Source organism: Pseudorasbora parva, unplaced genomic scaffold (genome assembly GCF_024679245.1).
Source record: "Pseudorasbora parva isolate DD20220531a unplaced genomic scaffold, ASM2467924v1 scaffold_61, whole genome shotgun sequence".
NCBI lineage: Eukaryota > Metazoa > Chordata > Actinopteri > Cypriniformes > Gobionidae > Pseudorasbora > Pseudorasbora parva.
This window is the reverse complement of record NW_027125110.1, coordinates 18,165-44,283: the sequence shown is the minus strand read 5'-3', so window position 1 is coordinate 44,283 and position 26,119 is coordinate 18,165. Positions and strand designations below refer to the sequence as shown.

Below are 26,119 nucleotides of genomic sequence, written 5' to 3'. Positions count from 1 at the left end.
GTCCAGATCGGAAAAAAAGTGGGAATTTCGATTCAGCTTGGCGGCGGCAGGCCGAAACCTACGGGCTGGGCGAGGCGGGGTCTGCTAGAACGGCTATAGCTCTTGGACGGAACGAGACAATTTCACCCAAGCCGGTACACCCGTGCACGGGCTCAGTCTGGGGTCAGGCGAGAAAGGACGCGGTGAATGGCCACCTAGTGGCGCTTTAAAATGAAAAAGCAACAACATGAGAGCGGCTATAGGCGAACGTATGTCGCGTGCTTTTTCACAGCACGCTCACGAGACAGTCGTACCATACGACAGAAAACCTCCATCCGAACAACTTTGCCTTTGGGACCACTGCTGTCAATCAACTCGTCCGTTGAATATCAAAGTTTGTGGGAAAAACCACATTCGGCAAACCGGTCGCAGGTTTCGACAACCTCGATGAAAACAAACGCAGTTCAGTTCTCTGAACTCTCCGGGTCACTGGCTGACACAGCAGAAAGAGACAGAAACATAACAAAACTGGTGCAACTTCACCCTTTGGGGCAGTGGGCGGCGCCACAAGCGTCAAGAACCGCACGCTTTTTCCCTCCACGCTATCTGCTTTTAACCAGTGTGTACAGGGGAGAGCGCGAACGCAGTCCCCCACTACCATAAATTATGCAGTCGAGATTCCCACATTTGGGGAATTCGCAGGGGTCAGCACAACCGGAGTGCAATGGCCGAGCCTCGCCCTGGGTGAACCACCTTCCTGATCATGGTGTCTCCCCTGCCAGGTAAGTATGAGTTGCCTGGCCTCCAGGCAGAGGCGCCCTATCCCCCTTCGCCATCCTCAAACACGGTGACCTTCCCCTCCCCCAAGAAAAGGAAGGACGGGGCACCTTCCATTGCTTGACTGCTGCGTGCGTGCGTGCGTGACCTTGATTTGAATCAGGTGTCCCTAATCCATCCAACACAAACCCCTGATTCGACTCGTCAGCTCGTTGGTAAAGACTCTCAAATAAGAGGGACATCAAAAAACGTGCTGTGACGGTGATGAGTCAGCCGGCCGGCAACCGACGCTTTTGTTCTTCTTTTTTCCCTATGCTCATATGACCGCAGCTTGCTGCTTTCTCTGTGGCACGGTCATCGTTGCGTCACCTCATCGTCATTCTGTATGCGCTTCCTGCGTATTTCTGTATTCTCTGACAAAATTCCAGTGGTGTTGTTGGTTCTTCTATTAGTCACAACAATTCGCAGTCCCCAAAAAGGGGAAGCACACCGTTCCTGGAGGCACTGCAATACCAGGTCGATGCGTGGAGTGGACGGAGCAAGCCCCGGTTCCGGCTCCATGTGCCAAAAATCAATTTAATATGCAGTCCCCGGATAGGGGACGTATCAGATATTAAACTGATAAGAACAGATACTACACTTGATCTTAGCCAAAAGGCCGAGAAGCGATGACACAATGACGCAGCGGCAGGGGAGCCGGCAAAGGCGACGCCCATCTGGGAAGCGGTGAGGGGGGGAGGGTTGGCAAAGGCCTTACGTCGTAGAGACCTGAAACTTTGAGGGATGGTACTAGCCACTCGCTCTACAACATCACCAAGGCTGGCCCCCCGATGGGCCCGGCACGAAATGGCTCGTAGCTCCCAAACCGCACGCCGCAGAACCAAGTGTCTTATATCATCGGAATCCTTGGCTCGAGCCGAGCGAGACGCATGCCTCGGATTCGAAGGTTGCGCTGGCGAAATTTTCGGGTATTTGGGATTTTGTGAAAAACCTACTTTTGCACACTAGTCCTAGGTCTTTTGCCCGATCTGGCCCAAACCAGTGCAGAAAGATTCTCTGGAGTCTGACTGTCCGTCCAGATCGGAAAAAAAGTGGGAATTTCGATTCAGCTTGGCGGCGGCAGGCCGAAACCTACGGGCTGGGCGAGGCGGGGTCTGCTAGAACGGCTATAGCTCTTGGACGGAACGAGACAATTTCACCCAAGCCGGTACACCCGTGCACGGGCTCAGTCTGGGGTCAGGCGAGAAAGGACGCGGTGAATGGCCACCTAGTGGCGCTTTAAAATGAAAAAGCAACAACATGAGAGCGGCTATAGGCGAACGTATGTCGCGTGCTTTTTCACAGCACGCGCACGAGACAGTCGTACCATACGACAGAAAACCTCCATCCGAACAACTTTGCCTTTGGGACCACTGCTGTCAATCAACTCGTCCGTTGAATATCAAAGTTTGTGGGAAAAACCACATTCGGCAAACCGGTCGCAGGTTTCGACAACCTCGATGAAAACAAACGCAGTTCAGTTCTCTGAACTCTCCGGGTCACTGGCTGACACAGCAGAAAGAGACAGAAACATAACAAAACTGGTGCAACTTCACCCTTTGGGGCAGTGGGCGGCGCCACAAGCGTCAAGAACCGCACGCTTTTTCCCTCCACGCTATCTGCTTTTAACCAGTGTGTACAGGGGAGAGCGCGAACGCAGTCCCCCACTACCATAAATTATGCAGTCGAGATTCCCACATTTGGGGAATTCGCAGGGGTCAGCACAACCGGAGTGCAATGGCCGAGCCTCGCCCTGGGTGAACCACCTTCCTGATCATGGTGTCTCCCCTGCCAGGTAAGTATGAGTTGCCTGGCCTCCAGGCAGAGGCGCCCTATCCCCCTTCGCCATCCTCAAACACGGTGACCTTCCCCTCCCCCAAGAAAAGGAAGGACGGGGCACCTTCCATTGCTTGACTGCTGCGTGCGTGCGTGACCTTGATTTGAATCAGGTGTCCCTAATCCATCCAACACAAACCCCTGATTCGACTCATCAGCTCGTTGGTAAAGACTCTCAAATAAGAGGGACATCAAAAAACGTGCTGTGACGGTGATGAGTCAGCCGGCCGGCAACCGACGCTTTTGTTCTTCTTTTTTCCCTATGCTCATATGACCGCAGCTTGCTGCTTTCTCTGTGGCACGGTCATCGTTGCGTCACCTCATCGTCATTCTGTATGCGCTTCCTGCGTATTTCTGTATTCTCTGACAAAATTCCAGTGGTGTTGTTGGTTCTTCTATTAGTCACAACAATTCGCAGTCCCCAAAAAGGGGAAGCACACCGTTCCTGGAGGCACTGCAATACCAGGTCGATGCGTGGAGTGGACGGAGCAAGCCCCGGTTCCGGCTCCATGTGCCAAAAATCAATTTAATATGCAGTCCCCGGATAGGGGACGTATCAGATATTAAACTGATAAGAACAGATACTACACTTGATCTTAGCCAAAAGGCCGAGAAGCGATGACACAATGACGCAGCGGCAGGGGAGCCGGCAAAGGCGACGCCCATCTGGGAAGCGGTGAGGGGGGGAGGGTTGGCAAAGGCCTTACGTCGTAGAGACCTGAAACTTTGAGGGATGGTACTAGCCACTCGCTCTACAACATCACCAAGGCTGGCCCCCCGATGGGCCCGGCACGAAATGGCTCGTAGCTCCCAAACCGCACGCCGCAGAACCAAGTGTCTTATATCATCGGAATCCTTGGCTCGAGCCGAGCGAGACGCATGCCTCGGATTCGAAGGTTGCGCTGGCGAAATTTTCGGGTATTTGGGATTTTGTGAAAAACCTACTTTTGCACACTAGTCCTAGGTCTTTTGCCCGATCTGGCCCAAACCAGTGCAGAAAGATTCTCTGGAGTCTGACTGTCCGTCCAGATCGGAAAAAAAGTGGGAATTTCGATTCAGCTTGGCGGCGGCAGGCCGAAACCTACGGGCTGGGCGAGGCGGGGTCTGCTAGAACGGCTATAGCTCTTGGACGGAACGAGACAATTTCACCCAAGCCGGTACACCCGTGCACGGGCTCAGTCTGGGGTCAGGCGAGAAAGGACGCGGTGAATGGCCACCTAGTGGCGCTTTAAAATGAAAAAGCAACAACATGAGAGCGGCTATAGGCGAACGTATGTCGCGTGCTTTTTCACAGCACGCGCACGAGACAGTCGTACCATACGACAGAAAACCTCCATCCGAACAACTTTGCCTTTGGGACCACTGCTGTCAATCAACTCGTCCGTTGAATATCAAAGTTTGTGGGAAAAACCACATTCGGCAAACCGGTCGCAGGTTTCGACAACCTCGATGAAAACAAACGCAGTTCAGTTCTCTGAACTCTCCGGGTCACTGGCTGACACAGCAGAAAGAGACAGAAACATAACAAAACTGGTGCAACTTCACCCTTTGGGGCAGTGGGCGGCGCCACAAGCGTCAAGAACCGCATGCTTTTTCCCTCCACGCTATCTGCTTTTAACCAGTGTGTACAGGGGAGAGCGCGAACGCAGTCCCCCACTACCATAAATTATGCAGTCGAGATTCCCACATTTGGGGAATTCGCAGGGGTCAGCACAACCGGAGTGCAATGGCCGAGCCTCGCCCTGGGTGAACCACCTTCCTGATCATGGTGTCTCCCCTGCCAGGTAAGTATGAGTTGCCTGGCCTCCAGGCAGAGGCGCCCTATCCCCCTTCGCCATCCTCAAACACGGTGACCTTCCCCTCCCCCAAGAAAAGGAAGGACGGGGCACCTTCCATTGCTTGACTGCTGCGTGCGTGCGTGCGTGACCTTGATTTGAATCAGGTGTCCCTAATCCATCCAACACAAACCCCTGATTCGACTCGTCAGCTCGTTGGTAAAGACTCTCAAATAAGAGGGACATCAAAAAACGTGCTGTGACGGTGATGAGTCAGCCGGCCGGCAACCGACGCTTTTGTTCTTCTTTTTTCCCTATGCTCATATGACCGCAGCTTGCTGCTTTCTCTGTGGCACGGTCATCGTTGCGTCACCTCATCGTCATTCTGTATGCGCTTCCTGCGTATTTCTGTATTCTCTGACAAAATTCCAGTGGTGTTGTTGGTTCTTCTATTAGTCACAACAATTCGCAGTCCCCAAAAAGGGGAAGCACACCGTTCCTGGAGGCACTGCAATACCAGGTCGATGCGTGGAGTGGACGGAGCAAGCCCCGGTTCCGGCTCCATGTGCCAAAAATCAATTTAATATGCAGTCCCCGGATAGGGGACGTATCAGATATTAAACTGATAAGAACAGATACTACACTTGATCTTAGCCAAAAGGCCGAGAAGCGATGACACAATGACGCAGCGGCAGGGGAGCGGGCAAAGGCGACGCCCATCTGGGAAGCGGTGAGGGGGGGAGGGTTGGCAAAGGCCTTACGTCGTAGAGACCTGAAACTTTGAGGGATGGTACTAGCCACTCGCTCTACAACATCACCAAGGCTGGCCCCCCGATGGGCCCGGCACGAAATGGCTCGTAGCTCCCAAACCGCACGCCGCAGAACCAAGTGTCTTATATCATCGGAATCCTTGGCTCGAGCCGAGCGAGACGCATGCCTCGGATTCGAAGGTTGCGCTGGCGAAATTTTCGGGTATTTGGGATTTTGTGAAAAACCTACTTTTGCACACTAGTCCTAGGTCTTTTGCCCGATCTGGCCCAAACCAGTGCAGAAAGATTCTCTGGAGTCTGACTGTCCGTCCAGATCGGAAAAAAAGTGGGAATTTCGATTCAGCTTGGCGGCGGCAGGCCGAAACCTACGGGCTGGGCGAGGCGGGGTCTGCTAGAACGGCTATAGCTCTTGGACGGAACGAGACAATTTCACCCAAGCCGGTACACCCGTGCACGGGCTCAGTCTGGGGTCAGGCGAGAAAGGACGCGGTGAATGGCCACCTAGTGGCGCTTTAAAATGAAAAAGCAACAACATGAGAGCGGCTATAGGCGAACGTATGTCGCGTGCTTTTTCACAGCACGCGCACGAGACAGTCGTACCATACGACAGAAAACCTCCATCCGAACAACTTTGCCTTTGGGACCACTGCTGTCAATCAACTCGTCCGTTGAATATCAAAGTTTGTGGGAAAAACCACATTCGGCAAACCGGTCGCAGGTTTCGACAACCTCGATGAAAACAAACGCAGTTCAGTTCTCTGAACTCTCCGGGTCACTGGCTGACACAGCAGAAAGAGACAGAAACATAACAAAACTGGTGCAACTTCACCCTTTGGGGCAGTGGGCGGCGCCACAAGCGTCAAGAACCGCACGCTTTTTCCCTCCACGCTATCTGCTTTTAACCAGTGTGTACAGGGGAGAGCGCGAACGCAGTCCCCCACTACCATAAATTATGCAGTCGAGATTCCCACATTTGGGGAATTCGCAGGGGTCAGCACAACCGGAGTGCAATGGCCGAGCCTCGCCCTGGGTGAACCACCTTCCTGATCATGGTGTCTCCCCTGCCAGGTAAGTATGAGTTGCCTGGCCTCCAGGCAGAGGCGCCCTATCCCCCTTCGCCATCCTCAAACACGGTGACCTTCCCCTCCCCCAAGAAAAGGAAGGACGGGGCACCTTCCATTGCTTGACTGCTGCGTGCGTGCGTGCGTGACCTTGATTTGAATCAGGTGTCCCTAATCCATCCAACACAAACCCCTGATTCGACTCGTCAGCTCGTTGGTAAAGACTCTCAAATAAGAGGGACATCAAAAAACGTGCTGTGACGGTGATGAGTCAGCCGGCCGGCAACCGACGCTTTTGTTCTTCTTTTTTCCCTATGCTCATATGACCGCAGCTTGCTGCTTTCTCTGTGGCACGGTCATCGTTGCGTCACCTCATCGTCATTCTGTATGCGCTTCCTGCGTATTTCTGTATTCTCTGACAAAATTCCAGTGGTGTTGTTGGTTCTTCTATTAGTCACAACAATTCGCAGTCCCCAAAAAGGGGAAGCACACCGTTCCTGGAGGCACTGCAATACCAGGTCGATGCGTGGAGTGGACGGAGCAAGCCCCGGTTCCGGCTCCATGTGCCAAAAATCAATTTAATATGCAGTCCCCGGATAGGGGACGTATCAGATATTAAACTGATAAGAACAGATACTACACTTGATCTTAGCCAAAAGGCCGAGAAGCGATGACACAATGACGCAGCGGCAGGGGAGCCGGCAAAGGCGACGCCCATCTGGGAAGCGGTGAGGGGGGGAGGGTTGGCAAAGGCCTTACGTCGTAGAGACCTGAAACTTTGAGGGATGGTACTAGCCACTCGCTCTACAACATCACCAAGGCTGGCCCCCCGATGGGCCCGGCACGAAATGGCTCGTAGCTCCCAAACCGCACGCCGCAGAACCAAGTGTCTTATATCATCGGAATCCTTGGCTCGAGCCGAGCGAGACGCATGCCTCGGATTCGAAGGTTGCGCTGGCGAAATTTTCGGGTATTTGGGATTTTGTGAAAAACCTACTTTTGCACACTAGTCCTAGGTCTTTTGCCCGATCTGGCCCAAACCAGTGCAGAAAGATTCTCTGGAGTCTGACTGTCCGTCCAGATCGGAAAAAAAGTGGGAATTTCGATTCAGCTTGGCGGCGGCAGGCCGAAACCTACGGGCTGGGCGAGGCGGGGTCTGCTAGAACGGCTATAGCTCTTGGACGGAACGAGACAATTTCACCCAAGCCGGTACACCCGTGCACGGGCTCAGTCTGGGGTCAGGCGAGAAAGGACGCGGTGAATGGCCACCTAGTGGCGCTTTAAAATGAAAAAGCAACAACATGAGAGCGGCTATAGGCGAACGTATGTCGCGTGCTTTTTCACAGCACGCGCACGAGACAGTCGTACCATACGACAGAAAACCTCCATCCGAACAACTTTGCCTTTGGGACCACTGCTGTCAATCAACTCGTCCGTTGAATATCAAAGTTTGTGGGAAAAACCACATTCGGCAAACCGGTCGCAGGTTTCGACAACCTCGATGAAAACAAACGCAGTTCAGTTCTCTGAACTCTCCGGGTCACTGGCTGACACAGCAGAAAGAGACAGAAACATAACAAAACTGGTGCAACTTCACCCTTTGGGGCAGTGGGCGGCGCCACAAGCGTCAAGAACCGCATGCTTTTTCCCTCCACGCTATCTGCTTTTAACCAGTGTGTACAGGGGAGAGCGCGAACGCAGTCCCCCACTACCATAAATTATGCAGTCGAGATTCCCACATTTGGGGAATTCGCAGGGGTCAGCACAACCGGAGTGCAATGGCCGAGCCTCGCCCTGGGTGAACCACCTTCCTGATCATGGTGTCTCCCCTGCCAGGTAAGTATGAGTTGCCTGGCCTCCAGGCAGAGGCGCCCTATCCCCCTTCGCCATCCTCAAACACGGTGACCTTCCCCTCCCCCAAGAAAAGGAAGGACGGGGCACCTTCCATTGCTTGACTGCTGCGTGCGTGCGTGCGTGACCTTGATTTGAATCAGGTGTCCCTAATCCATCCAACACAAACCCCTGATTCGACTCATCAGCTCGTTGGTAAAGACTCTCAAATAAGAGGGACATCAAAAAACGTGCTGTGACGGTGATGAGTCAGCCGGCCGGCAACCGACGCTTTTGTTCTTCTTTTTTCCCTATGCTCATATGACCGCAGCTTGCTGCTTTCTCTGTGGCACGGTCATCGTTGCGTCACCTCATCGTCATTCTGTATGCGCTTCCTGCGTATTTCTGTATTCTCTGACAAAATTCCAGTGGTGTTGTTGGTTCTTCTATTAGTCACAACAATTCGCAGTCCCCAAAAAGGGGAAGCACACCGTTCCTGGAGGCACTGCAATACCAGGTCGATGCGTGGAGTGGACGGAGCAAGCCCCGGTTCCGGCTCCATGTGCCAAAAATCAATTTAATATGCAGTCCCCGGATAGGGGACGTATCAGATATTAAACTGATAAGAACAGATACTACACTTGATCTTAGCCAAAAGGCCGAGAAGCGATGACACAATGACGCAGCGGCAGGGGAGCGGGCAAAGGCGACGCCCATCTGGGAAGCGGTGAGGGGGGGAGGGTTGGCAAAGGCCTTACGTCGTAGAGACCTGAAACTTTGAGGGATGGTACTAGCCACTCGCTCTACAACATCACCAAGGCTGGCCCCCCGATGGGCCCGGCACGAAATGGCTCGTAGCTCCCAAACCGCACGCCGCAGAACCAAGTGTCTTATATCATCGGAATCCTTGGCTCGAGCCGAGCGAGACGCATGCCTCGGATTCGAAGGTTGCGCTGGCGAAATTTTCGGGTATTTGGGATTTTGTGAAAAACCTACTTTTGCACACTAGTCCTAGGTCTTTTGCCCGATCTGGCCCAAACCAGTGCAGAAAGATTCTCTGGAGTCTGACTGTCCGTCCAGATCGGAAAAAAAGTGGGAATTTCGATTCAGCTTGGCGGCGGCAGGCCGAAACCTACGGGCTGGGCGAGGCGGGGTCTGCTAGAACGGCTATAGCTCTTGGACGGAACGAGACAATTTCACCCAAGCCGGTACACCCGTGCACGGGCTCAGTCTGGGGTCAGGCGAGAAAGGACGCGGTGAATGGCCACCTAGTGGCGCTTTAAAATGAAAAAGCAACAACATGAGAGCGGCTATAGGCGAACGTATGTCGCGTGCTTTTTCACAGCACGCGCACGAGACAGTCGTACCATACGACAGAAAACCTCCATCCGAACAACTTTGCCTTTGGGACCACTGCTGTCAATCAACTCGTCCGTTGAATATCAAAGTTTGTGGGAAAAACCACATTCGGCAAACCGGTCGCAGGTTTCGACAACCTCGATGAAAACAAACGCAGTTCAGTTCTCTGAACTCTCCGGGTCACTGGCTGACACAGCAGAAAGAGACAGAAACATAACAAAACTGGTGCAACTTCACCCTTTGGGGCAGTGGGCGGCGCCACAAGCGTCAAGAACCGCACGCTTTTTCCCTCCACGCTATCTGCTTTTAACCAGTGTGTACAGGGGAGAGCGCGAACGCAGTCCCCCACTACCATAAATTATGCAGTCGAGATTCCCACATTTGGGGAATTCGCAGGGGTCAGCACAACCGGAGTGCAATGGCCGAGCCTCACCCTGGGTGAACCACCTTCCTGATCATGGTGTCTCCCCTGCCAGGTAAGTATGAGTTGCCTGGCCTCCAGGCAGAGGCGCCCTATCCCCCTTCGCCATCCTCAAACACGGTGACCTTCCCCTCCCCCAAGAAAAGGAAGGACGGGGCACCTTCCATTGCTTGACTGCTGCGTGCGTGCGTGCGTGACCTTGATTTGAATCAGGTGTCCCTAATCCATCCAACACAAACCCCTGATTCGACTCGTCAGCTCGTTGGTAAAGACTCTCAAATAAGAGGGACATCAAAAAACGTGCTGTGACGGTGATGAGTCAGCCGGCCGGCAACCGACGCTTTTGTTCTTCTTTTTTCCCTATGCTCATATGACCGCAGCTTGCTGCTTTCTCTGTGGCACGGTCATCGTTGCGTCACCTCATCGTCATTCTGTATGCGCTTCCTGCGTATTTCTGTATTCTCTGACAAAATTCCAGTGGTGTTGTTGGTTCTTCTATTAGTCACAACAATTCGCAGTCCCCAAAAAGGGGAAGCACACCGTTCCTGGAGGCACTGCAATACCAGGTCGATGCGTGGAGTGGACGGAGCAAGCCCCGGTTCCGGCTCCATGTGCCAAAAATCAATTTAATATGCAGTCCCCGGATAGGGGACGTATCAGATATTAAACTGATAAGAACAGATACTACACTTGATCTTAGCCAAAAGGCAGAGAAGCGATGACACAATGACGCAGCGGCAGGGGAGCCGGCAAAGGCGACGCCCATCTGGGAAGCGGTGAGGGGGGGAGGGTTGGCAAAGGCCTTACGTCGTAGAGACCTGAAACTTTGAGGGATGGTACTAGCCACTCGCTCTACAACATCACCAAGGCTGGCCCCCCGATGGGCCCGGCACGAAATGGCTCGTAGCTCCCAAACCGCACGCCGCAGAACCAAGTGTCTTATATCATCGGAATCCTTGGCTCGAGCCGAGCGAGACGCATGCCTCGGATTCGAAGGTTGCGCTGGCGAAATTTTCGGGTATTTGGGATTTTGTGAAAAACCTACTTTTGCACACTAGTCCTAGGTCTTTTGCCCGATCTGGCCCAAACCAGTGCAGAAAGATTCTCTGGAGTCTGACTGTCCGTCCAGATCGGAAAAAAAGTGGGAATTTCGATTCAGCTTGGCGGCGGCAGGCCGAAACCTACGGGCTGGGCGAGGCGGGGTCTGCTAGAACGGCTATAGCTCTTGGACGGAACGAGACAATTTCACCCAAGCCGGTACACCCGTGCACGGGCTCAGTCTGGGGTCAGGCGAGAAAGGACGCGGTGAATGGCCACCTAGTGGCGCTTTAAAATGAAAAAGCAACAACATGAGAGCGGCTATAGGCGAACGTATGTCGCGTGCTTTTTCACAGCACGCGCACGAGACAGTCGTACCATACGACAGAAAACCTCCATCCGAACAACTTTGCCTTTGGGACCACTGCTGTCAATCAACTCGTCCGTTGAATATCAAAGTTTGTGGGAAAAACCACATTCGGCAAACCGGTCGCAGGTTTCGACAACCTCGATGAAAACAAACGCAGTTCAGTTCTCTGAACTCTCCGGGTCACTGGCTGACACAGCAGAAAGAGACAGAAACATAACAAAACTGGTGCAACTTCACCCTTTGGGGCAGTGGGCGGCGCCACAAGCGTCAAGAACCGCACGCTTTTTCCCTCCACGCTATCTGCTTTTAACCAGTGTGTACAGGGGAGAGCGCGAACGCAGTCCCCCACTACCATAAATTATGCAGTCGAGATTCCCACATTTGGGGAATTCGCAGGGGTCAGCACAACCGGAGTGCAATGGCCGAGCCTCGCCCTGGGTGAACCACCTTCCTGATCATGGTGTCTCCCCTGCCAGGTAAGTATGAGTTGCCTGGCCTCCAGGCAGAGGCGCCCTATCCCCCTTCGCCATCCTCAAACACGGTGACCTTCCCCTCCCCCAAGAAAAGGAAGGACGGGGCACCTTCCATTGCTTGACTGCTGCGTGCGTGCGTGCGTGACCTTGATTTGAATCAGGTGTCCCTAATCCATCCAACACAAACCCCTGATTCGACTCATCAGCTCGTTGGTAAAGACTCTCAAATAAGAGGGACATCAAAAAACGTGCTGTGACGGTGATGAGTCAGCCGGCCGGCAACCGACGCTTTTGTTCTTCTTTTTTCCCTATGCTCATATGACCGCAGCTTGCTGCTTTCTCTGTGGCACGGTCATCGTTGCGTCACCTCATCGTCATTCTGTATGCGCTTCCTGCGTATTTCTGTATTCTCTGACAAAATTCCAGTGGTGTTGTTGGTTCTTCTATTAGTCACAACAATTCGCAGTCCCCAAAAAGGGGAAGCACACCGTTCCTGGAGGCACTGCAATACCAGGTCGATGCGTGGAGTGGACGGAGCAAGCCCCGGTTCCGGCTCCATGTGCCAAAAATCAATTTAATATGCAGTCCCCGGATAGGGGACTTATCAGATATTAAACTGATAAGAACAGATACTACACTTGATCTTAGCCAAAAGGCCGAGAAGCGATGACACAATGACGCAGCGGCAGGGGAGCGGGCAAAGGCGACGCCCATCTGGGAAGCGGTGAGGGGGGGAGGGTTGGCAAAGGCCTTACGTCGTAGAGACCTGAAACTTTGAGGGATGGTACTAGCCACTCGCTCTACAACATCACCAAGGCTGGCCCCCCGATGGGCCCGGCACGAAATGGCTCGTAGCTCCCAAACCGCACGCCGCAGAACCAAGTGTCTTATATCATCGGAATCCTTGGCTCGAGCCGAGCGAGACGCATGCCTCGGATTCGAAGGTTGCGCTGGCGAAATTTTCGGGTATTTGGGATTTTGTGAAAAACCTACTTTTGCACACTAGTCCTAGGTCTTTTGCCCGATCTGGCCCAAACCAGTGCAGAAAGATTCTCTGGAGTCTGACTGTCCGTCCAGATCGGAAAAAAAGTGGGAATTTCGATTCAGCTTGGCGGCGGCAGGCCGAAACCTACGGGCTGGGCGAGGCGGGGTCTGCTAGAACGGCTATAGCTCTTGGACGGAACGAGACAATTTCACCCAAGCCGGTACACCCGTGCACGGGCTCAGTCTGGGGTCAGGCGAGAAAGGACGCGGTGAATGGCCACCTAGTGGCGCTTTAAAATGAAAAAGCAACAACATGAGAGCGGCTATAGGCGAACGTATGTCGCGTGCTTTTTCACAGCACGCGCACGAGACAGTCGTACCATACGACAGAAAACCTCCATCCGAACAACTTTGCCTTTGGGACCACTGCTGTCAATCAACTCGTCCGTTGAATATCAAAGTTTGTGGGAAAAACCACATTCGGCAAACCGGTCGCAGGTTTCGACAACCTCGATGAAAACAAACGCAGTTCAGTTCTCTGAACTCTCCGGGTCACTGGCTGACACAGCAGAAAGAGACAGAAACATAACAAAACTGGTGCAACTTCACCCTTTGGGGCAGTGGGCGGCGCCACAAGCGTCAAGAACCGCACGCTTTTTCCCTCCACGCTATCTGCTTTTAACCAGTGTGTACAGGGGAGAGCGCGAACGCAGTCCCCCACTACCATAAATTATGCAGTCGAGATTCCCACATTTGGGGAATTCGCAGGGGTCAGCACAACCGGAGTGCAATGGCCGAGCCTCACCCTGGGTGAACCACCTTCCTGATCATGGTGTCTCCCCTGCCAGGTAAGTATGAGTTGCCTGGCCTCCAGGCAGAGGCGCCCTATCCCCCTTCGCCATCCTCAAACACGGTGACCTTCCCCTCCCCCAAGAAAAGGAAGGACGGGGCACCTTCCATTGCTTGACTGCTGCGTGCGTGCGTGCGTGACCTTGATTTGAATCAGGTGTCCCTAATCCATCCAACACAAACCCCTGATTCGACTCGTCAGCTCGTTGGTAAAGACTCTCAAATAAGAGGGACATCAAAAAACGTGCTGTGACGGTGATGAGTCAGCCGGCCGGCAACCGACGCTTTTGTTCTTCTTTTTTCCCTATGCTCATATGACCGCAGCTTGCTGCTTTCTCTGTGGCACGGTCATCGTTGCGTCACCTCATCGTCATTCTGTATGCGCTTCCTGCGTATTTCTGTATTCTCTGACAAAATTCCAGTGGTGTTGTTGGTTCTTCTATTAGTCACAACAATTCGCAGTCCCCAAAAAGGGGAAGCACACCGTTCCTGGAGGCACTGCAATACCAGGTCGATGCGTGGAGTGGACGGAGCAAGCCCCGGTTCCGGCTCCATGTGCCAAAAATCAATTTAATATGCAGTCCCCGGATAGGGGACGTATCAGATATTAAACTGATAAGAACAGATACTACACTTGATCTTAGCCAAAAGGCCGAGAAGCGATGACACAATGACGCAGCGGCAGGGGAGCCGGCAAAGGCGACGCCCATCTGGGAAGCGGTGAGGGGGGGAGGGTTGGCAAAGGCCTTACGTCGTAGAGACCTGAAACTTTGAGGGATGGTACTAGCCACTCGCTCTACAACATCACCAAGGCTGGCCCCCCGATGGGCCCGGCACGAAATGGCTCGTAGCTCCCAAACCGCACGCCGCAGAACCAAGTGTCTTATATCATCGGAATCCTTGGCTCGAGCCGAGCGAGACGCATGCCTCGGATTCGAAGGTTGCGCTGGCGAAATTTTCGGGTATTTGGGATTTTGTGAAAAACCTACTTTTGCACACTAGTCCTAGGTCTTTTGCCCGATCTGGCCCAAACCAGTGCAGAAAGATTCTCTGGAGTCTGACTGTCCGTCCAGATCGGAAAAAAAGTGGGAATTTCGATTCAGCTTGGCGGCGGCAGGCCGAAACCTACGGGCTGGGCGAGGCGGGGTCTGCTAGAACGGCTATAGCTCTTGGACGGAACGAGACAATTTCACCCAAGCCGGTACACCCGTGCACGGGCTCAGTCTGGGGTCAGGCGAGAAAGGACGCGGTGAATGGCCACCTAGTGGCGCTTTAAAATGAAAAAGCAACAACATGAGAGCGGCTATAGGCGAACGTATGTCGCGTGCTTTTTCACAGCACGCGCACGAGACAGTCGTACCATACGACAGAAAACCTCCATCCGAACAACTTTGCCTTTGGGACCACTGCTGTCAATCAACTCGTCCGTTGAATATCAAAGTTTGTGGGAAAAACCACATTCGGCAAACCGGTCGCAGGTTTCGACAACCTCGATGAAAACAAACGCAGTTCAGTTCTCTGAACTCTCCGGGTCACTGGCTGACACAGCAGAAAGAGACAGAAACATAACAAAACTGGTGCAACTTCACCCTTTGGGGCAGTGGGCGGCGCCACAAGCATCAAGAACCGCACGCTTTTTCCCTCCACGCTATCTGCTTTTAACCAGTGTGTACAGGGGAGAGCGCGAACGCAGTCCCCCACTACCATAAATTATGCAGTCGAGATTCCCACATTTGGGGAATTCGCAGGGGTCAGCACAACCGGAGTGCAATGGCCGAGCCTCGCCCTGGGTGAACCACCTTCCTGATCATGGTGTCTCCCCTGCCAGGTAAGTATGAGTTGCCTGGCCTCCAGGCAGAGGCGCCCTATCCCCCTTCGCCATCCTCAAACACGGTGACCTTCCCCTCCCCCAAGAAAAGGAAGGACGGGGCACCTTCCATTGCTTGACTGCTGCGTGCGTGCGTGCGTGACCTTGATTTGAATCAGGTGTCCCTAATCCATCCAACACAAACCCCTGATTCGACTCGTCAGCTCGTTGGTAAAGACTCTCAAATAAGAGGGACATCAAAAAACGTGCTGTGACGGTGATGAGTCAGCCGGCCGGCAACCGACGCTTTTGTTCTTCTTTTTTCCCTATGCTCATATGACCGCAGCTTGCTGCTTTCTCTGTGGCACGGTCATCGTTGCGTCACCTCATCGTCATTCTGTATGCGCTTCCTGCGTATTTCTGTATTCTCTGACAAAATTCCAGTGGTGTTGTTGGTTCTTCTATTAGTCACAACAATTCGCAGTCCCCAAAAAGGGGAAGCACACCGTTCCTGGAGGCACTGCAATACCAGGTCGATGCGTGGAGTGGACGGAGCAAGCCCCGGTTCCGGCTCCATGTGCCAAAAATCAATTTAATATGCAGTCCCCGGATAGGGGACGTATCAGATATTAAACTGATAAGAACAGATACTACACTTGATCTTAGCCAAAAGGCCGAGAAGCGATGACACAATGACGCAGCGGCAGGGGAGCCGGCAAAGGCGACGCCCATCTGGGAAGCGGTGAGGGGGGGAGGGTTGGCAAAGGCCTTACGTCGTAGAGACCTGAAACTTTGAGGGATGGTACTAGCCACTCGCTCTACAACATCACCAAGGCTGGCCCCCCGATGGGCCCGGCACGAAATGGCTCGTAGCTCCCAAACCGCACGCCGCAGAACCAAGTGTCTTATATCATCGGAATCCTTGGCTCGAGCCGAGCGAGACGCATGCCTCGGATTCGAAGGTTGCGCTGGCGAAATTTTCGGGTATTTGGGATTTTGTGAAAAACCTACTTTTGCACACTAGTCCTAGGTCTTTTGCCCGATCTGGCCCAAACCAGTGCAGAAAGATTCTCTGGAGTCTGACTGTCCGTCCAGATCGGAAAAAAAGTGGGAATTTCGATTCAGCTTGGCGGCGGCAGGCCGAAACCTACGGGCTGGGCGAGGCGGGGTCTGCTAGAACGGCTATAGCTCTTGGACGGAACGAGACAATTTCACCCAAGCCGGTACACCCGTGCACGGGCTCAGTCTGGGGTCAGGCGAGAAAGGACGCGGTGAATGGCCACCTAGTGGCGCTTTAAAATGAAAAAGCAACAACATGAGAGCGGCTATAGGCGAACGTATGTCGCGTGCTTTTTCACAGCACGCGCACGAGACAGTCGTACCATACGACAGAAAACCTCCATCCGAACAACTTTGCCTTTGGGACCACTGCTGTCAATCAACTCGTCCGTTGAATATCAAAGTTTGTGGGAAAAACCACATTCGGCAAACCGGTCGCAGGTTTCGACAACCTCGATGAAAACAAACGCAGTTCAGTTCTCTGAACTCTCCGGGTCACTGGCTGACACAGCAGAAAGAGACAGAAACATAACAAAACTGGTGCAACTTCACCCTTTGGGGCAGTGGGCGGCGCCACAAGCGTCAAGAACCGCACGCTTTTTCCCTCCACGCTATCTGCTTTTAACCAGTGTGTACAGGGGAGAGCGCGAACGCAGTCCCCCACTACCATAAATTATGCAGTCGAGATTCCCACATTTGGGGAATTCGCAGGGGTCAGCACAACCGGAGTGCAATGGCCGAGCCTCACCCTGGGTGAACCACCTTCCTGATCATGGTGTCTCCCCTGCCAGGTAAGTATGAGTTGCCTGGCCTCCAGGCAGAGGCGCCCTATCCCCCTTCGCCATCCTCAAACACGGTGACCTTCCCCTCCCCCAAGAAAAGGAAGGACGGGGCACCTTCCATTGCTTGACTGCTGCGTGCGTGCGTGCGTGACCTTGATTTGAATCAGGTGTCCCTAATCCATCCAACACAAACCCCTGATTCGACTCGTCAGCTCGTTGGTAAAGACTCTCAAATAAGAGGGACATCAAAAAACGTGCTGTGACGGTGATGAGTCAGCCGGCCGGCAACCGACGCTTTTGTTCTTCTTTTTTCCCTATGCTCATATGACCGCAGCTTGCTGCTTTCTCTGTGGCACGGTCATCGTTGCGTCACCTCATCGTCATTCTGTATGCGCTTCCTGCGTATTTCTGTATTCTCTGACAAAATTCCAGTGGTGTTGTTGGTTCTTCTATTAGTCACAACAATTCGCAGTCCCCAAAAAGGGGAAGCACACCGTTCCTGGAGGCACTGCAATACCAGGTCGATGCGTGGAGTGGACGGAGCAAGCCCCGGTTCCGGCTCCATGTGCCAAAAATCAATTTAATATGCAGTCCCCGGATAGGGGACGTATCAGATATTAAACTGATAAGAACAGATACTACACTTGATCTTAGCCAAAAGGCCGAGAAGCGATGACACAATGACGCAGCGGCAGGGGAGCCGGCAAAGGCGACGCCCATCTGGGAAGCGGTGAGGGGGGGAGGGTTGGCAAAGGCCTTACGTCGTAGAGACCTGAAACTTTGAGGGATGGTACTAGCCACTCGCTCTACAACATCACCAAGGCTGGCCCCCCGATGGGCCCGGCACGAAATGGCTCGTAGCTCCCAAACCGCACGCCGCAGAACCAAGTGTCTTATATCATCGGAATCCTTGGCTCGAGCCGAGCGAGACGCATGCCTCGGATTCGAAGGTTGCGCTGGCGAAATTTTCGGGTATTTGGGATTTTGTGAAAAACCTACTTTTGCACACTAGTCCTAGGTCTTTTGCCCGATCTGGCCCAAACCAGTGCAGAAAGATTCTCTGGAGTCTGACTGTCCGTCCAGATCGGAAAAAAAGTGGGAATTTCGATTCAGCTTGGCGGCGGCAGGCCGAAACCTACGGGCTGGGCGAGGCGGGGTCTGCTAGAACGGCTATAGCTCTTGGACGGAACGAGACAATTTCACCCAAGCCGGTACACCCGTGCACGGGCTCAGTCTGGGGTCAGGCGAGAAAGGACGCGGTGAATGGCCACCTAGTGGCGCTTTAAAATGAAAAAGCAACAACATGAGAGCGGCTATAGGCGAACGTATGTCGCGTGCTTTTTCACAGCACGCTCACGAGACAGTCGTACCATACGACAGAAAACCTCCATCCGAACAACTTTGCCTTTGGGACCACTGCTGTCAATCAACTCGTCCGTTGAATATCAAAGTTTGTGGGAAAAACCACATTCGGCAAACCGGTCGCAGGTTTCGACAACCTCGATGAAAACAAACGCAGTTCAGTTCTCTGAACTCTCCGGGTCACTGGCTGACACAGCAGAAAGAGACAGAAACATAACAAAACTGGTGCAACTTCACCCTTTGGGGCAGTGGGCGGCGCCACAAGCGTCAAGAACCGCACGCTTTTTCCCTCCACGCTATCTGCTTTTAACCAGTGTGTACAGGGGAGAGCGCGAACGCAGTCCCCCACTACCATAAATTATGCAGTCGAGATTCCCACATTTGGGGAATTCGCAGGGGTCAGCACAACTGGAGTGCAATGGCCGAGCCTCGCCCTGGGTGAACCACCTTCCTGATCATGGTGTCTCCCCTGCCAGGTAAGTATGAGTTGCCTGGCCTCCAGGCAGAGGCGCCCTATCCCCCTTCGCCATCCTCAAACACGGTGACCTTCCCCTCCCCCAAGAAAAGGAAGGACGGGGCACCTTCCATTGCTTGACTGCTGCGTGCGTGCGTGACCTTGATTTGAATCAGGTGTCCCTAATCCATCCAACACAAACCCCTGATTCGACTCATCAGCTCGTTGGTAAAGACTCTCAAATAAGAGGGACATCAAAAAACGTGCTGTGACGGTGATGAGTCAGCCGGCCGGCAACCGACGCTTTTGTTCTTCTTTTTTCCCTATGCTCATATGACCGCAGCTTGCTGCTTTCTCTGTGGCACGGTCATCGTTGCGTCACCTCATCGTCATTCTGTATGCGCTTCCTGCGTATTTCTGTATTCTCTGACAAAATTCCAGTGGTGTTGTTGGTTCTTCTATTAGTCACAACAATTCGCAGTCCCCAAAAAGGGGAAGCACACCGTTCCTGGAGGCACTGCAATACCAGGTCGATGCGTGGAGTGGACGGAGCAAGCCCCGGTTCCGGCTCCATGTGCCAAAAATCAATTTAATATGCAGTCCCCGGATAGGGGACGTATCAGATATTAAACTGATAAGAACAGATACTACACTTGATCTTAGCCAAAAGGCCGAGAAGCGATGACACAATGACGCAGCGGCAGGGGAGCCGGCAAAGGCGACGCCCATCTGGGAAGCGGTGAGGGGGGGAGGGTTGGCAAAGGCCTTACGTCGTAGAGACCTGAAACTTTGAGGGATGGTACTAGCCACTCGCTCTACAACATCACCAAGGCTGGCCCCCCGATGGGCCCGGCACGAAATGGCTCGTAGCTCCCAAACCGCACGCCGCAGAACCAAGTGTCTTATATCATCGGAATCCTTGGCTCGAGCCGAGCGAGACGCATGCCTCGGATTCGAAGGTTGCGCTGGCGAAATTTTCGGGTATTTGGGATTTTGTGAAAAACCTACTTTTGCACACTAGTCCTAGGTCTTTTGCCCGATCTGGCCCAAACCAGTGCAGAAAGATTCTCTGGAGTCTGACTGTCCGTCCAGATCGGAAAAAAAGTGGGAATTTCGATTCAGCTTGGCGGCGGCAGGCCGAAACCTACGGGCTGGGCGAGGCGGGGTCTGCTAGAACGGCTATAGCTCTTGGACGGAACGAGACAATTTCACCCAAGCCGGTACACCCGTGCACGGGCTCAGTCTGGGGTCAGGCGAGAAAGGACGCGGTGAATGGCCACCTAGTGGCGCTTTAAAATGAAAAAGCAACAACATGAGAGCGGCTATAGGCGAACGTATGTCGCGTGCTTTTTCACAGCACGCTCACGAGACAGTCGTACCATACGACAGAAAACCTCCATCCGAACAACTTTGCCTTTGGGACCACTGCTGTCAATCAACTCGTCCGTTGAATATCAAAGTTTGTGGGAAAAACCACATTCGGCAAACCGGTCGCAGGTTTCGACAACCTCGATGAAAACAAACGCAGTTCAGTTCTCTGAACTCTCCGGGTCACTGGCTGACACAGCAGAAAGAGACAGAAACATAACAAAACTGGTGCAACTTCACCCTTTGGGGCAGTGGGCGGCGCCACAAGCGTCAAGAACCGCACGCTTTTTCCCTCCACGCTATCTGCTTTTAACCAGTGTGTACAGGGGAGAGCGCGAACGCAGTCCCCCACTACCATAAATTATGCAGTCGAGATTCCCACATTTGGGGAATTCGCAGGGGTCAGCACAACCGGAGTGCAATGGCCGAGCCTCGCCCTGGGTGAACCACCTTCCTGATCATGGTGTCTCCCCTGCCAGGTAAGTATGAGTTGCCTGGCCTCCAGGCAGAGGCGCCCTATCCCCCTTCGCCATCCTCAAACACGGTGACCTTCCCCTCCCCCAAGAAAAGGAAGGACGGGGCACCTTCCATTGCTTGACTGCTGCGTGCGTGCGTGACCTTGATTTGAATCAGGTGTCCCTAATCCATCCAACACAAACCCCTGATTCGACTCATCAGCTCGTTGGTAAAGACTCTCAAATAAGAGGGACATCAAAAAACGTGCTGTGACGGTGATGAGTCAGCCGGCCGGCAACCGACGCTTTTGTTCTTCTTTTTTCCCTATGCTCATATGACCGCAGCTTGCTGCTTTCTCTGTGGCACGGTCATCGTTGCGTCACCTCATCGTCATTCTGTATGCACTTCCTGCGTATTTCTGTATTCTCTGACAAAATTCCAGTGGTGTTGTTGGTTCTTCTATTAGTCACAACAATTCGCAGTCCCCAAAAAGGGGAAGCACACCGTTCCTGGAGGCACTGCAATACCAGGTCGATGCGTGGAGTGGACGGAGCAAGCCCCGGTTCCGGCTCCATGTGCCAAAAATCAATTTAATATGCAGTCCCCGGATAGGGGACGTATCAGATATTAAACTGATAAGAACAGATACTACACTTGATCTTAGCCAAAAGGCCGAGAAGCGATGACACAATGACGCAGCGGCAGGGGAGCCGGCAAAGGCGACGCCCATCTGGGAAGCGGTGAGGGGGGGAGGGTTGGCAAAGGCCTTACGTCGTAGAGACCTGAAACTTTGAGGGATGGTACTAGCCACTCGCTCTACAACATCACCAAGGCTGGCCCCCCGATGGGCCCGGCACGAAATGGCTCGTAGCTCCCAAACCGCACGCCGCAGAACCAAGTGTCTTATATCATCGGAATCCTTGGCTCGAGCCGAGCGAGACGCATGCCTCGGATTCGAAGGTTGCGCTGGCGAAATTTTCGGGTATTTGGGATTTTGTGAAAAACCTACTTTTGCACACTAGTCCTAGGTCTTTTGCCCGATCTGGCCCAAACCAGTGCAGAAAGATTCTCTGGAGTCTGACTGTCCGTCCAGATCGGAAAAAAAGTGGGAATTTCGATTCAGCTTGGCGGCGGCAGGCCGAAACCTACGGGCTGGGCGAGGCGGGGTCTGCTAGAACGGCTATAGCTCTTGGACGGAACGAGACAATTTCACCCAAGCCGGTACACCCGTGCACGGGCTCAGTCTGGGGTCAGGCGAGAAAGGACGCGGTGAATGGCCACCTAGTGGCGCTTTAAAATGAAAAAGCAACAACATGAGAGCGGCTATAGGCGAACGTATGTCGCGTGCTTTTTCACAGCACGCGCACGAGACAGTCGTACCATACGACAGAAAACCTCCATCCGAACAACTTTGCCTTTGGGACCACTGCTGTCAATCAACTCGTCCGTTGAATATCAAAGTTTGTGGGAAAAACCACATTCGGCAAACCGGTCGCAGGTTTCGACAACCTCGATGAAAACAAACGCAGTTCAGTTCTCTGAACTCTCCGGGTCACTGGCTGACACAGCAGAAAGAGACAGAAACATAACAAAACTGGTGCAACTTCACCCTTTGGGGCAGTGGGCGGCGCCACAAGCGTCAAGAACCGCACGCTTTTTCCCTCCACGCTATCTGCTTTTAACCAGTGTGTACAGGGGAGAGCGCGAACGCAGTCCCCCACTACCATAAATTATGCAGTCGAGATTCCCACATTTGGGGAATTCGCAGGGGTCAGCACAACCGGAGTGCAATGGCCGAGCCTCGCCCTGGGTGAACCACCTTCCTGATCATGGTGTCTCCCCTGCCAGGTAAGTATGAGTTGCCTGGCCTCCAGGCAGAGGCGCCCTATCCCCCTTCGCCATCCTCAAACACGGTGACCTTCCCCTCCCCCAAGAAAAGGAAGGACGGGGCACCTTCCATTGCTTGACTGCTGCGTGCGTGCGTGACCTTGATTTGAATCAGGTGTCCCTAATCCATCCAACACAAACCCCTGATTCGACTCGTCAGCTCGTTGGTAAAGACTCTCAAATAAGAGGGACATCAAAAAACGTGCTGTGACGGTGATGAGTCAGCCGGCCGGCAACCGACGCTTTTGTTCTTCTTTTTTCCCTATGCTCATATGACCGCAGCTTGCTGCTTTCTCTGTGGCACGGTCATCGTTGCGTCACCTCATCGTCATTCTGTATGCGCTTCCTGCGTATTTCTGTATTCTCTGACAAAATTCCAGTGGTGTTGTTGGTTCTTCTATTAGTCACAACAATTCGCAGTCCCCAAAAAGGGGAAGCACACCGTTCCTGGAGGCACTGCAATACCAGGTCGATGCGTGGAGTGGACGGAGCAAGCCCCGGTTCCGGCTCCATGTGCCAAAAATCAATTTAATATGCAGTCCCCGGATAGGGGACGTATCAGATATTAAACTGATAAGAACAGATACTACACTTGATCTTAGCCAAAAGGCCGAGAAGCGATGACACAATGACGCAGCGGCAGGGGAGCCGGCAAAGGCGACGCCCATCTGGGAAGCGGTGAGGGGGGGAGGGTTGGCAAAGGCCTTACGTCGTAGAGACCTGAAACTTTGAGGGATGGTACTAGCCACTCGCTCTACAACATCACCAAGGCTGGCCCCCCGATGGGCCCGGCACGAAATGGCTCGTAGCTCCCAAACCGCACGCCGCAGAACCAAGTGTCTTATATCATCGGAATCCTTGGCTCGAGCCGAGCGAGACGCATGCCTCGGATTCGAAGGTTGCGCTGGCGAAATTTTCGGGTATTTGGGATTTTGTGAAAAACCTACTTTTGCACACTAGTCCTAGGTCTTTTGCCCGATCTGGCCCAAACCAGTGCAGAAAGATTCTCTGGAGTCTGACTGTCCGTCCAGATCGGAAAAAAAGTGGGAATTTCGATTCAGCTTGGCGGCGGCAGGCCGAAACCTACGGGCTGGGCGAGGCGGGGTCTGCTAGAACGGCTATAGCTCTTGGACGGAACGAGACAATTTCACCCAAGCCGGTACACCCGTGCACGGGCTCAGTCTGGGGTCAGGCGAGAAAGGACGCGGTGAATGGCCACCTAGTGGCGCTTTAAAATGAAAAAGCAACAACATGAGAGCGGCTATAGGCGAACGTATGTCGCGTGCTTTTTCACAGCACGCTCACGAGACAGTCGTACCATACGACAGAAAACCTCCATCCGAACAACTTTGCCTTTGGGACCACTGCTGTCAATCAACTCGTCCGTTGAATATCAAAGTTTGTGGGAAAAACCACATTCGGCAAACCGGTCGCAGGTTTCGACAACCTCGATGAAAACAAACGCAGTTCAGTTCTCTGAACTCTCCGGGTCACTGGCTGACACAGCAGAAAGAGACAGAAACATAACAAAACTGGTGCAACTTCACCCTTTGGGGCAGTGGGCGGCGCCACAAGCGTCAAGAACCGCACGCTTTTTCCCTCCACGCTATCTGCTTTTAACCAGTGTGTACAGGGGAGAGCGCGAACGCAGTCCCCCACTACCATAAATTATGCAGTCGAGATTCCCACATTTGGGGAATTCGCAGGGGTCAGCACAACCGGAGTGCAATGGCCGAGCCTCGCCCTGGGTGAACCACCTTCCTGATCATGGTGTCTCCCCTGCCAGGTAAGTATGAGTTGCCTGGCCTCCAGGCAGAGGCGCCCTATCCCCCTTCGCCATCCTCAAACACGGTGACCTTCCCCTCCCCCAAGAAAAGGAAGGACGGGGCACCTTCCATTGCTTGACTGCTGCGTGCGTGCGTGCGTGACCTTGATTTGAATCAGGTGTCCCTAATCCATCCAACACAAACCCCTGATTCGACTCGTCAGCTCGTTGGTAAAGACTCTCAAATAAGAGGGACATCAAAAAACGTGCTGTGACGGTGATGAGTCAGCCGGCCGGCAACCGACGCTTTTGTTCTTCTTTTTTCCCTATGCTCATATGACCGCAGCTTGCTGCTTTCTCTGTGGCACGGTCATCGTTGCGTCACCTCATCGTCATTCTGTATGCGCTTCCTGCGTATTTCTGTATTCTCTGACAAAATTCCAGTGGTGTTGTTGGTTCTTCTATTAGTCACAACAATTCGCAGTCCCCAAAAAGGGGAAGCACACCGTTCCTGGAGGCACTGCAATACCAGGTCGATGCGTGGAGTGGACGGAGCAAGCCCCGGTTCCGGCTCCATGTGCCAAAAATCAATTTAATATGCAGTCCCCGGATAGGGGACGTATCAGATATTAAACTGATAAGAACAGATACTACACTTGATCTTAGCCAAAAGGCCGAGAAGCGATGACACAATGACGCAGCGGCAGGGGAGCCGGCAAAGGCGACGCCCATCTGGGAAGCGGTGAGGGGGGGAGGGTTGGCAAAGGCCTTACGTCGTAGAGACCTGAAACTTTGAGGGATGGTACTAGCCACTCGCTCTACAACATCACCAAGGCTGGCCCCCCGATGGGCCCGGCACGAAATGGCTCGTAGCTCCCAAACCGCACGCCGCAGAACCAAGTGTCTTATATCATCGGAATCCTTGGCTCGAGCCGAGCGAGACGCATGCCTCGGATTCGAAGGTTGCGCTGGCGAAATTTTCGGGTATTTGGGATTTTGTGAAAAACCTACTTTTGCACACTAGTCCTAGGTCTTTTGCCCGATCTGGCCCAAACCAGTGCAGAAAGATTCTCTGGAGTCTGACTGTCCGTCCAGATCGGAAAAAAAGTGGGAATTTCGATTCAGCTTGGCGGCGGCAGGCCGAAACCTACGGGCTGGGCGAGGCGGGGTCTGCTAGAACGGCTATAGCTCTTGGACGGAACGAGACAATTTCACCCAAGCCGGTACACCCGTGCACGGGCTCAGTCTGGGGTCAGGCGAGAAAGGACGCGGTGAATGGCCACCTAGTGGCGCTTTAAAATGAAAAAGCAACAACATGAGAGCGGCTATAGGCGAACGTATGTCGCGTGCTTTTTCACAGCACGCTCACGAGACAGTCGTACCATACGACAGAAAACCTCCATCCGAACAACTTTGCCTTTGGGACCACTGCTGTCAATCAACTCGTCCGTTGAATATCAAAGTTTGTGGGAAAAACCACATTCGGCAAACCGGTCGCAGGTTTCGACAACCTCGATGAAAACAAACGCAGTTCAGTTCTCTGAACTCTCCGGGTCACTGGCTGACACAGCAGAAAGAGACAGAAACATAACAAAACTGGTGCAACTTCACCCTTTGG

General features: G+C 53.2%; 28 non-coding genes across 28 annotated transcripts; all 28 read right to left on the bottom strand.

Annotated features, from left to right (window-relative positions):
• Positions 1-605: 605 nt before the first annotated feature.
• On the bottom strand, positions 606-769 carry LOC137068285 (U1 spliceosomal RNA). The gene has a single exon (XR_010903980.1). It is a non-coding gene; the product is annotated as a U1 spliceosomal RNA (small nuclear RNA).
• A 466-nt stretch (positions 770-1,235) lies between these two features.
• Positions 1,236-1,426, bottom strand: LOC137068219 (U2 spliceosomal RNA). The gene has a single exon (XR_010903918.1). It is a non-coding gene; the product is annotated as a U2 spliceosomal RNA (small nuclear RNA).
• Positions 1,427-2,434: 1,008 nt separating this feature from the next.
• Positions 2,435-2,598, bottom strand: LOC137068284 (U1 spliceosomal RNA). The gene has a single exon (XR_010903979.1). It is a non-coding gene; the product is annotated as a U1 spliceosomal RNA (small nuclear RNA).
• A 462-nt stretch (positions 2,599-3,060) lies between these two features.
• LOC137068218 (U2 spliceosomal RNA) lies at positions 3,061-3,251 on the bottom strand. The gene has a single exon (XR_010903917.1). It is a non-coding gene; the product is annotated as a U2 spliceosomal RNA (small nuclear RNA).
• Positions 3,252-4,259: 1,008 nt separating this feature from the next.
• LOC137068283 (U1 spliceosomal RNA) lies at positions 4,260-4,423 on the bottom strand. Its single transcript, XR_010903978.1, has one exon. It is a non-coding gene; the product is annotated as a U1 spliceosomal RNA (small nuclear RNA).
• Positions 4,424-4,889: 466 nt separating this feature from the next.
• Positions 4,890-5,080, bottom strand: LOC137068216 (U2 spliceosomal RNA). The gene has a single exon (XR_010903915.1). It is a non-coding gene; the product is annotated as a U2 spliceosomal RNA (small nuclear RNA).
• A 1,008-nt stretch (positions 5,081-6,088) lies between these two features.
• Positions 6,089-6,252, bottom strand: LOC137068282 (U1 spliceosomal RNA). The gene has a single exon (XR_010903977.1). It is a non-coding gene; the product is annotated as a U1 spliceosomal RNA (small nuclear RNA).
• Positions 6,253-6,718: 466 nt separating this feature from the next.
• LOC137068215 (U2 spliceosomal RNA) lies at positions 6,719-6,909 on the bottom strand. Its single transcript, XR_010903914.1, has one exon. It is a non-coding gene; the product is annotated as a U2 spliceosomal RNA (small nuclear RNA).
• Positions 6,910-7,917: 1,008 nt separating this feature from the next.
• LOC137068281 (U1 spliceosomal RNA) lies at positions 7,918-8,081 on the bottom strand. The gene has a single exon (XR_010903976.1). It is a non-coding gene; the product is annotated as a U1 spliceosomal RNA (small nuclear RNA).
• A 466-nt stretch (positions 8,082-8,547) lies between these two features.
• On the bottom strand, positions 8,548-8,738 carry LOC137068214 (U2 spliceosomal RNA). The gene has a single exon (XR_010903913.1). It is a non-coding gene; the product is annotated as a U2 spliceosomal RNA (small nuclear RNA).
• Positions 8,739-9,746: 1,008 nt separating this feature from the next.
• Positions 9,747-9,910, bottom strand: LOC137068278 (U1 spliceosomal RNA). The gene has a single exon (XR_010903974.1). It is a non-coding gene; the product is annotated as a U1 spliceosomal RNA (small nuclear RNA).
• Positions 9,911-10,376: 466 nt separating this feature from the next.
• On the bottom strand, positions 10,377-10,567 carry LOC137068261 (U2 spliceosomal RNA). The gene has a single exon (XR_010903957.1). It is a non-coding gene; the product is annotated as a U2 spliceosomal RNA (small nuclear RNA).
• Positions 10,568-11,575: 1,008 nt separating this feature from the next.
• Positions 11,576-11,739, bottom strand: LOC137068280 (U1 spliceosomal RNA). The gene has a single exon (XR_010903975.1). It is a non-coding gene; the product is annotated as a U1 spliceosomal RNA (small nuclear RNA).
• A 466-nt stretch (positions 11,740-12,205) lies between these two features.
• LOC137068260 (U2 spliceosomal RNA) lies at positions 12,206-12,396 on the bottom strand. Its single transcript, XR_010903956.1, has one exon. It is a non-coding gene; the product is annotated as a U2 spliceosomal RNA (small nuclear RNA).
• A 1,008-nt stretch (positions 12,397-13,404) lies between these two features.
• On the bottom strand, positions 13,405-13,568 carry LOC137068266 (U1 spliceosomal RNA). The gene has a single exon (XR_010903962.1). It is a non-coding gene; the product is annotated as a U1 spliceosomal RNA (small nuclear RNA).
• Positions 13,569-14,034: 466 nt separating this feature from the next.
• Positions 14,035-14,225, bottom strand: LOC137068212 (U2 spliceosomal RNA). Its single transcript, XR_010903912.1, has one exon. It is a non-coding gene; the product is annotated as a U2 spliceosomal RNA (small nuclear RNA).
• A 1,008-nt stretch (positions 14,226-15,233) lies between these two features.
• Positions 15,234-15,397, bottom strand: LOC137068277 (U1 spliceosomal RNA). The gene has a single exon (XR_010903972.1). It is a non-coding gene; the product is annotated as a U1 spliceosomal RNA (small nuclear RNA).
• Positions 15,398-15,863: 466 nt separating this feature from the next.
• LOC137068211 (U2 spliceosomal RNA) lies at positions 15,864-16,054 on the bottom strand. Its single transcript, XR_010903911.1, has one exon. It is a non-coding gene; the product is annotated as a U2 spliceosomal RNA (small nuclear RNA).
• A 1,008-nt stretch (positions 16,055-17,062) lies between these two features.
• On the bottom strand, positions 17,063-17,226 carry LOC137068186 (U1 spliceosomal RNA). The gene has a single exon (XR_010903888.1). It is a non-coding gene; the product is annotated as a U1 spliceosomal RNA (small nuclear RNA).
• Positions 17,227-17,692: 466 nt separating this feature from the next.
• On the bottom strand, positions 17,693-17,883 carry LOC137068210 (U2 spliceosomal RNA). Its single transcript, XR_010903910.1, has one exon. It is a non-coding gene; the product is annotated as a U2 spliceosomal RNA (small nuclear RNA).
• Positions 17,884-18,891: 1,008 nt separating this feature from the next.
• LOC137068190 (U1 spliceosomal RNA) lies at positions 18,892-19,055 on the bottom strand. Its single transcript, XR_010903892.1, has one exon. It is a non-coding gene; the product is annotated as a U1 spliceosomal RNA (small nuclear RNA).
• A 462-nt stretch (positions 19,056-19,517) lies between these two features.
• LOC137068209 (U2 spliceosomal RNA) lies at positions 19,518-19,708 on the bottom strand. The gene has a single exon (XR_010903909.1). It is a non-coding gene; the product is annotated as a U2 spliceosomal RNA (small nuclear RNA).
• A 1,008-nt stretch (positions 19,709-20,716) lies between these two features.
• LOC137068276 (U1 spliceosomal RNA) lies at positions 20,717-20,880 on the bottom strand. The gene has a single exon (XR_010903971.1). It is a non-coding gene; the product is annotated as a U1 spliceosomal RNA (small nuclear RNA).
• Positions 20,881-21,342: 462 nt separating this feature from the next.
• LOC137068208 (U2 spliceosomal RNA) lies at positions 21,343-21,533 on the bottom strand. The gene has a single exon (XR_010903908.1). It is a non-coding gene; the product is annotated as a U2 spliceosomal RNA (small nuclear RNA).
• Positions 21,534-22,541: 1,008 nt separating this feature from the next.
• LOC137068275 (U1 spliceosomal RNA) lies at positions 22,542-22,705 on the bottom strand. Its single transcript, XR_010903970.1, has one exon. It is a non-coding gene; the product is annotated as a U1 spliceosomal RNA (small nuclear RNA).
• Positions 22,706-23,167: 462 nt separating this feature from the next.
• LOC137068207 (U2 spliceosomal RNA) lies at positions 23,168-23,358 on the bottom strand. Its single transcript, XR_010903907.1, has one exon. It is a non-coding gene; the product is annotated as a U2 spliceosomal RNA (small nuclear RNA).
• Positions 23,359-24,366: 1,008 nt separating this feature from the next.
• Positions 24,367-24,530, bottom strand: LOC137068274 (U1 spliceosomal RNA). The gene has a single exon (XR_010903969.1). It is a non-coding gene; the product is annotated as a U1 spliceosomal RNA (small nuclear RNA).
• A 466-nt stretch (positions 24,531-24,996) lies between these two features.
• Positions 24,997-25,187, bottom strand: LOC137068206 (U2 spliceosomal RNA). The gene has a single exon (XR_010903906.1). It is a non-coding gene; the product is annotated as a U2 spliceosomal RNA (small nuclear RNA).
• Positions 25,188-26,119: the final 932 nt, after the last annotated feature.